The following is a 9,405-nucleotide window of genomic DNA, read 5'->3' on the forward strand; positions in this document are numbered from 1 at the left end:
ACCTTCTGTCTTAGTCAGGGTTTCTATTCCTGCACAAACATCATGACCAAGATGCAAGTTGGGGAGGAAAGGGTTTATTCAGCTTACATTTCCATACTGCTGTTGATCACCAAAGGATGCAGGACTGGAACTCAAGCAGGTCAGAAAGCAGGAGCTGATGCAGAAGCCATAGAGGGATGATCTTTACTGGCTTGCTTCCCCTGGCTTGCTCAGCTTGCTCTCTTATAGAATCCAAGACCACCAGCCCAGAGATGGTCCCACCCACAAGGGGCCTCTCCCCCTTGATCACTAATTGAGAAAATGCCCCACAGCTGGATCTCATGGGGGCATTTCCCCAACTGAAGCTCCTTTCTCTGTGATAACTCCAGCTGTGTCAAGTTGACACAAAGCTAGCCAGTACACCTTCCTTGGCCAGAAAGCAGTAGGTTCAAGTTCAAATAACTGTCTTCTTCTATTTGAGATATGCTATCAAAGGACATCTGTGTGATAGATGAAGTTTAGTGCAAACAGTAACTGCTTTAGGTAGCTCTGTCAGGCTGTTTTGGTGAAATGGAAAAACTAGAGGCATCAAAGAGTTGTTCATAGAACCTCAATAGAATTTTATGATACTATTCTTGGGGAAAGTCTTTTCATTGAAAGGAGGTGTCCTGAGTCCAAGGACTCCTGAAATTTGTAGGAGAGGGACAGAAATATGTGTCATTTCTGATCCAGCCTGGTCATTGGAGTTGGGCATGGCAATATTAAGCATCAGGACAGGCACAGTAAATAATTGGGACACATTGTAGTTTATCTTTTCACAAGTAAAACCCCAGTACCAAGGAAAGAGACAACCCAGTTTGTAAATTCTAGTGCCTCATAAAGAAGAGAGAGGATGAATGTTTTCCAACTACTGAAGGTCCCAGCCAAGAGGATCCAAAGATCTTCTGTTTGATCTTTTTAAGGCATCAAATAAAGGATGAGAGAAGTCTCAGAAAATGATTGACACAAAGTGGAATTTTGTGCAGTGATGGTCTTTGTAACAGATCCTGCAATTAGTTATTCCTTTTCCCTTTGGGCAATGGTGTGTTAAGATAATTAAGTGATTTTTTTTTTTTTTAATTCTGAGCATAGAGGTAAAAGGTCTGAAGAAATGGAGGGGAGACCATTTGCAATCATTACTGCAAGAAGAATATAGGCCAGAGAAAAATAACTATTTCAAAAAAGGCCCTGCATCATGCTAATGGGTTAGACACTATCCATCAAAGAGGGTAATTTGTTAAAGTTATTAAATTAAACTTATTCTTTGTTATGTTTACTATATCACTCTTTTCCAATTATATATGTAGGCTGAATGTCATTTGTGTCCTATTTAGGGTTTCTACTACTGTGGTGAAACACAATGACCTAAAAACAAGTCGAAAAGAAAATGGTTTATTGAACCTTTCCATATCATAGTCCATCAATAAAGGAAGTTGGGACAGAAACTCAGACAAGGTAGGAACCAAGTGGCAGAAGATGATGCAGAGGCCATAGATGAGTGCTGCTTACTGTCTTTCACATCATGGCTTCCTGTGTCTGCTTTCTTATAGAGCCCAGGAATAACACCACCAATGGACTAGTTCCCCTCCTTCCAATCACCAATTAGGAAAATTCACTACACTTGAATCTTATGAGGGAAATTTCTCAATTGAGGTCCCCTCCTCTCAGATGACTATTAATTGTGGCACACATTGACTTAAAGCTAGTTTAAGTTTCTGATATTTTCAAATTGCAGATTATTTAACTTATTGGCTTAATACATGCTAGACTAATCCATGTCTAAATAAATATATTTCTATAATCTCTTTCTGGGTTGAAACAGAAGCTCCTGACCTTATGTTCCTTCTAAATTATCTCTTGGTTTTCTTGAAAAATGAATGTATTCAAGACTGCCAAGGAAAATATCTTGCCATGGGACAAAGCAATTCTATAAGAGAAAAATAATTTTGCAATTAGTTGAGCTCATTTCCCTAAAGATAGCTAACAAAATCTCTGAGAGTAGAATAATTTATGTTAACAAGTAGATCTGCAGTTTGTCAGTAATGAAAATGTATGTTGAAATCTTTTTCTGAATCATATTTTCTGCAAGTGCAAACCACTGACATTTTAATTTTGCTTGCAAAACTTAAAAAAATCTTTCTTGGTGTAGTTTTTGCAAAAAAAAAAAAAAAGAAAGAAAGAAAGAAAGAAAAAGAAAAGAAAAGAAGAAAAAAGAAAAAGAAAAGAGAACAAGTAATATGTGCCAACAAAACTCTGTAATTGTTGGGAACTGAGTTCAAAAGACATCTGCTTATATATCCTAGTTCTGTGTCCAAGGACAATTGACTGGACCAGTGTTAGATAGTTAGAAATATACACAAAGGCAGGGAAAATGCTTTCAAGAATGAGAGTGTTCTGCTGAGCTGAAGGAAAAGGTACATTCCAAAAGCCCTGGGCAATGAGCCTCAAGACCCTGTGTAGTTCATTTACATAACACCCAAGTATCCCATGGTTTTTTATCAGAGGATTTTCTTGAGCATGTTCAGTTTGTTTAGTTTGGTGTATGATATTCAAGTGGGGAAGGTCTTGCCAATTTTGACTTCCAACTGGTTTCCTTTAAATGTCAATCACGGCATTGTTTATTAGTTTGACTTTACTCTATTTTCCTATCAAATTCAATTTGAATTTTAAAATAGGAATAGGAATACACTGTTTATTTTATTGTCTAAACCAAACTCAGTAACCAAGCTTTAATTTGGATAGTCAATTATTTTTCTGTTGTGAAAAAAAAATACTGTAACCATGGGGAATTTAAGAAATAAAGACTTTAGACCACCAGAAGCAGTGAGGTGCATATTCTGGTGAGCTACTTATCTAACCCTGAGGTCTGCCTGCTTTTGCAGACACTGGGACAACCAGGTAGGACTTTGCCTGCCTGGTTACCTTGGACACACCCAGGAGCTGCTAACTTTGCATTGTCCTCTGAACTCCACTTTCTGGCCCACAACTTTCTGGCCTGTATTCCCAAAGACTTGCTTGCACAAGTAATAACCAGATGATTAAAGGTCAGCATAAGAACACAACCAATAAAATTCAGGACAATATGGCACTGCCAGAGCAGAGCTATTCTACTATAGCAAGTCCTGGATATGTTAAGACAGTAGAAGCACAAGAAAATGACCTTAAATCCAATTATATGAAAATGAGAGAGACTTTTAAAGAGGAAATGAATAAATCCCTTTAAAATTTTTCAGGAAATACAATCAAACAAGGTGAAGAAAATGAATAAAACTACTCAAGACCAGAAAATGGAAACAGAAGAAAAAAAGAAAATGAAAGCTGAGGGAATAATGGAGATGGAAAATGAAGGTAAGAGAACAGAAAATTTAAAAACAGGCATCATAAACAGAATACAAGAGGTAGAAGAGAGAATCTCTGGCATAAATTAGACCACAGAAGAAACTGATACAAAGAAATATTAAATCTAAAAAGTTTCTAGCTCAAAACATCCAGGAAATATGGGACACTATAAAAGGACCAATCATAATAATAATAGGAATAGAAGAAGAAGATTCCCAGTGCAAAGGTCTAAAAATATCTTCAAGAAAATCATAGAAGAAAATTTTCCTAACCTAAAGAAAGAGATGGCAATAAACTTGCTAAAATCTCACAGAACACCAAATATATTGGATCAAAAAAGAAAATCCTTGCACCACATAATAAGTAAAACACTAAATGTACAGAACAAAGAAAGAATATTAAAAGGTACAAGAGGAAAAGGCCAAGCAACATATAAAGGCAGACCTATCAGAATTACATCCACATCTTAACAGAGACTTTAAAACGAGAAGGGCCTGACTAAATGTCTTAGAGTTAGTTTTTCAGAGGCCACAGATGTCAGCTCACACTACTATACCCAGCAAAATTTTACTTACTGGAGATGGAGTAAACAAGATTTTCCACGATAAAACCAAATTTAAAGACTATCATCAATCTCACTATATAGATAATAAATAGAAGAAAAACTAAAACACAAGAAAGTTAACTACACCTAAGAAAACACAATTAGTAACTCCATACAAGCAAAAAACAGTAAAAGGGAAGATCACACACACACACACACACACACACACATACACACACACACACACATAACACCACCAACATCAAAATAACAGAAATTAGCAATCACTGATCTTTAATATTTTTCAACATCATTAGACTTGATTCTCCACTAAAAAGACACAGGCTAACAGAATGGATACAGAAACAGGATCCATCTTTCTGCCTCATACAAGAAATATACCTCAACATCAAGTATGGATATTACCTCAGGCTAAGGGGATAGAACAGCATTTTCCAACCAAATGTATCCAAGAAACAAACTATAGTAGCCTTTTTGATACCCAATAAATTTACCTTGGAATCAAAATTAAACAAAAGGTATGGGGAATATCCATAAATGAAAAAATCTATTTAACTTGCAATTAAAATTAATCAAAACATATGGGAAATATCCATCAATGAAAAAAATCTACCAAAAGAACATCTCAATTATGAATATCTGTGCCCCAAATGCAAGGGAACCTACACTCTTTTGTGGTCATAAAGAATAAATTTATTTATTAATTCATAAACTACATGGCCAACTTCAGAAGTAGTTCAGTCAGAAGTATTTGTGCAAAAGAAGACAGAAAGTAAATAAGTGATAACTGGGAAAGCCCAGTTACATCTCAGGCACACTTACAAATAGGTTAGATTACACTAGAAATGAAGAGTTGTTATTTATTTGAAGTCAATAGCTGTTGGCCACTCATTTGTCACCTTTTTGTAAATTATCACAATTTGGATTAGCAATGTTCCTGTTGGAAAATTAATGAATGCTTTCTCTGGGGGAAAAAAATCAGCATGTTTATATTTGTCCCTTGGCCTGAGCTATGCTGTCAGACACCCTTCAGATCACCCTGCTTTTTTAAGTTCTTTCAAATTAATTTTATTTTTCTTAAAAGAAACATCACTAAATCTTCAACTACACATTGAACATAACAGATTAATAGTGCAAGACTTGAATATTTCATTCTCACCACTGAACAGGTCACCCAAACAGAAACTAAACAAAAACATAGTGGAACTATTGAGCATAAAGAATCAAATATGAGTCAAATGGAACTAACAGATATCTAAAGAATATTTCACCCAAATATAATACCTTTTTCTCAGCATCTTACAGAACATTTTCCAAAAATGACCATATAATTGTTACAAAATAAGTCTCAACAGATGCAAAACATTGAAATAACCCTCATGTATCTTGTCAAATCATGATGGATTAAAACTGGACTTCAACAACAGAAACAACAGGAACTCAACAAACTTATGTCAACTGAACAACTCTCTACTCAATGAGGAATGAGTCAAGGAAGAAATAAAGAAAGAAATTTTAACTTTTTAGAATTCAATAAAAATGAAGGCACAGTATAACTAAACTTATGCATAATGAATGCAGTCCTAATAGAAGAGTTCAGAGTAGTAAGTGACTTCATAAAGTAATTGAAGAGATCGAATACTAGTAACTCATCAGCAGGTCTGAAAGCTCTAGAACAAAAAGAAGCAAACACACACATGAGAGGAATAGACAGCAGGAAATAATTAAACTCAGGGATGAAATCAATATATTAAAAACAAAGAGAATAGAACGAATCAATGAAACCAAGAGCTGTTTGGTGTTTTTTTTTTTTTTTTAAATCAACAATATAGAAAAACCCTTAGCCAAACTAACTAAAAGGAAGAGAAACAATGTCTAAACTATCAAAATCGAAAATAAAAAGGGAGACATAACCGCAGACACTGAGTAAATTAAAAAAGAAAATTTCCTCAGTAGGTCTTATTTCAAAACCTATACTGCACAAAATTGGAAAATCTAAACAAAATGGATAATTCCTTCTATAGATAGCACTTTTCAAAATTAAATCCAGATTAGGTAAACTATTTAAACAGTCCTACATCATCTAAGGAGACTGGAAGGGAGGTACATCTATAATCTCTCAAAGAAAGTCAGTAGTAAAGTATTTCCTTCAGCAAGGCTATAATACTTCCTTAAACAGTGCCACAAACTAGTAGCCACAAAGAATGAAAATGACTGATCCTATGAAAGTTATTTCATTCAAGTCATCCACCATTTGTCCCACAAATTTCTAAATAATTACAAAAAATCCTAAAGGCAGGGATATAAGAGTACAGACAGATAGAAGCATGCTCGGTGCACACAGCCATTTATTGGACAGAGCACAGAGTCCCCAATGAAGGAGCTGGAGAAAGTATTCAAGGAGAGGAATGGGTTTTTCAGCCTCATAGGAGGAACAACAGTATGAACTAACCAGAACCCCAAGAGCTCCCTGGGACTAAACCACCATCCAAAGAAAACACATGGTGGGACTCTAGGTGCATATGTAGCAGAGGATGGCCTAGTCAGTAATCAATGGGAGGACAGGCCCTTGGTCCTGTGAAGGTTCTATGTCCCAATATAGGGAATACTAGGGCTAGGAAGTGGGTGTGGATGGGTTGGTGAGCAGGGGGAGTCGAAAGAGGATAAGAGTTTTCAGAGGGGAAACCAAGAAAGGGGATAACATTTGAAATGTAAATAAAGAAAATATCTAATAGAAAATGAAGAACAAAAAAGATAGCTGCTTCTCTTCCTGAGGAACATAAGTGAGAACTAAAACAGTTCCATAGAAAGTGAAAGCCACTTAGAAACATATATTTGGGATAAGGATGATAAGGGAAATAGATGAACCCAGGGGCTTTATAAAATATGTATCCCAAAGTCCTGTCTACTAGTCTCTTAACATCCTCTAGAAGTTGTCAGCTTGCTTTAAAAATATTTTTTAACTTTGACTTTCTCTGAGTTTCTAACTTCTGTGTCTTCCAGTCAGTTAGTTTTATTAGTTATCTCAGGGAATGAACTATCACTCAACCTCCCATTCTACACCTACATTACTGAATAAGAATTCCAATCAATAACTAGAAGGAATGGGGAGTATCCAGCCTCTGATGACTTCTTCTTAGCTAATGGACTCTCTGACTATCATTATCATGGGTGGAAACCCCCTCAAGAACCTACTCCTTCTTGACATAAGAATACCAGAAAATTTTGTTTTGGGACAATAGCCAATTTTAATCTCAAATAGCTAAGTGGAGGTTTGTCCTATGAATTTGTACAATAAAGGAATAGGGCAAAAGTTTATGACATTCTTGAGCTAAGAGATACCACTTCCAGAATCTGAAGGACCAATCACTTTCCCTGGAAGAAATATTCTAAAAGAAAAAAAAAACCCTCATCTAACATACTTTCCCTACAATTCCACCTTTATGCCACATGTATAACATTCTTTATGGAGACCCAGAAAACAAAATGAAAAGCATCTGTCTCAACTATTTTTTGAGAAGCCTAAGATTCCCTTAGGTTGCCTTTCCAATAGGCCATGCTTTGTTGATATATTCGCCATCTTCAGTTCCCCTATTTTTCACTGTCTCTCTTTCATCTTGATCATCTTCCCCTTCACCAAACTTAGTCCAGTTTGGTGTGTACCTGGGAGACACAAAGTTCATACAGTCAGTGTGATAGCTAATAGTCTTCTGGTAATTCTCCAGATCTCTTGGAGATTTGCTGTGCCTGGAGTATGTGCTTTTCCCAGATGGATACTTTTAAAGTTATGAGAAATATGTTTTAATCCTTCTATAGGTAAACTTGTGAAAACACAAAATTGATTGTTTTGGGTTATTTTTCTGAGTCTTTTCTCCAAGAAAAGAGAAGGGAGATCTTTTTAGAGAAGGAAAGTATTTAACAGATCTAAGAATTTTGTAACTTATATTGCATCATCTGGAAACAGGGATACTCCAAGTTCTTTCTTTCTTATTTTTAATTACTCATTTAGTTTTGACTTATTGCTCTGGGTATCAATTCAATCATTGTACCAAATAAGAATAGGATGAGTTGATACCCATGTTTTGATCCCAAATTTGGAAGAAATTTTCTAAATTAATTACAACTTTGGATATAAACTTTCCATAGATAACCAATATTAGGTTTTCTCCTGTTCCTAGTTTGTTGATGTTCCTATTGTGAAACAATGTTGATATAATATATGTCTATTTGCATCAATTTGTTATATTTACTGATGTGCATATATTACAATATCCTTATATCCTTAGATTGAAACAAATTGGACCATGGTGTATAGTGTATTTAATATATTTAAATTGATAATACTGAAAATAGTTTTCTATATTTATCATGGAACTTAATATAGAAATTTCATTTTCTGATCTGTCTTTATTTGCTTTTTATAATATAATGAAACTGGAATTTTGTGACTTTACACTCTCCTCAAAATCACTGCTGTATATAGATGATACAGAATAAGGCTGCTTGAGTCCTTAGGGGTTTATTGTCTGGATTCCAAGATGAAAGAATCCTCAGTTATCTCATGTTCCCAAATACCCTCTGTACATTGAGAAAAGTAAAAATAAGAAGATTTTGAAAGGCCAAGGTATTTAACTATATAGTAAATCTGCAAAAAACTTGGAGAAGAAACAAGCTCTCACTGAGATCTGAAGCATGCTACTATATCAGTCATGTATTTCATATTCCTAAATTTATTATAATATTATCTGATCTATATTTTGGTAGAAATTAAAAAAAGAGAACCCATTAGAAAGTAGAAAAGGCAATAGAAGCTATTGTAACACTGACACATTTTTGATGTGATTCTAGTGTAATAAACTTCTGTGAGAGAATTATACTGAACTAGAACTTTAAAAATACGACTTGTTAACTTGACTTGTCTGAATTCTTACAGTTAGCATTAATTTTAATGTGAAAAGAAAAATTTGGATGTAAGACATTGTCTTCCTAATTTGATCATAAATCAATTATAGTTATGGAAATTTCCTGTTATCAGTTAAGATTCATGAGTATGTATGTATCTCTTTATAAATACTTGATTTTTAACAGAATTCACAATGCAATGTGAAATAATTTGGAGCTTCCTTCACTTCAGGATTTAATTAGGTTCCTGATGTAATATTCCAAAAACCTACTGAGTTATGTACTACTTTTCAATTAAAAATATTAGGGATCATTTTGTTCTGATTCAGACATATATGCTCTGGCCTAAACCAGTGTGTTCCATATACAATGGACAGTAGACCATTCTAATTCTAGTGTGTTCATTTTTCCTCTAGGATAATGTTTTCTGAAACAAATGCTGGTGAATATAACTTAGGAAAGTCAATGGAAAAACTTAATTAGGTGAAAGAAAATCAGCACACCACAGCCTGTACCCCTGAGCTAAAATGCAAAACAATGTTGTTCTTACAAGAAAAACATCCTTGGTTTTCAATAAGTAT

The sequence above is a fragment of the Mus pahari genome, chromosome 5 (genome assembly GCF_900095145.1).
Source record: "Mus pahari chromosome 5, PAHARI_EIJ_v1.1, whole genome shotgun sequence".
NCBI classification, from domain to species: domain Eukaryota; kingdom Metazoa; phylum Chordata; class Mammalia; order Rodentia; family Muridae; genus Mus; species Mus pahari.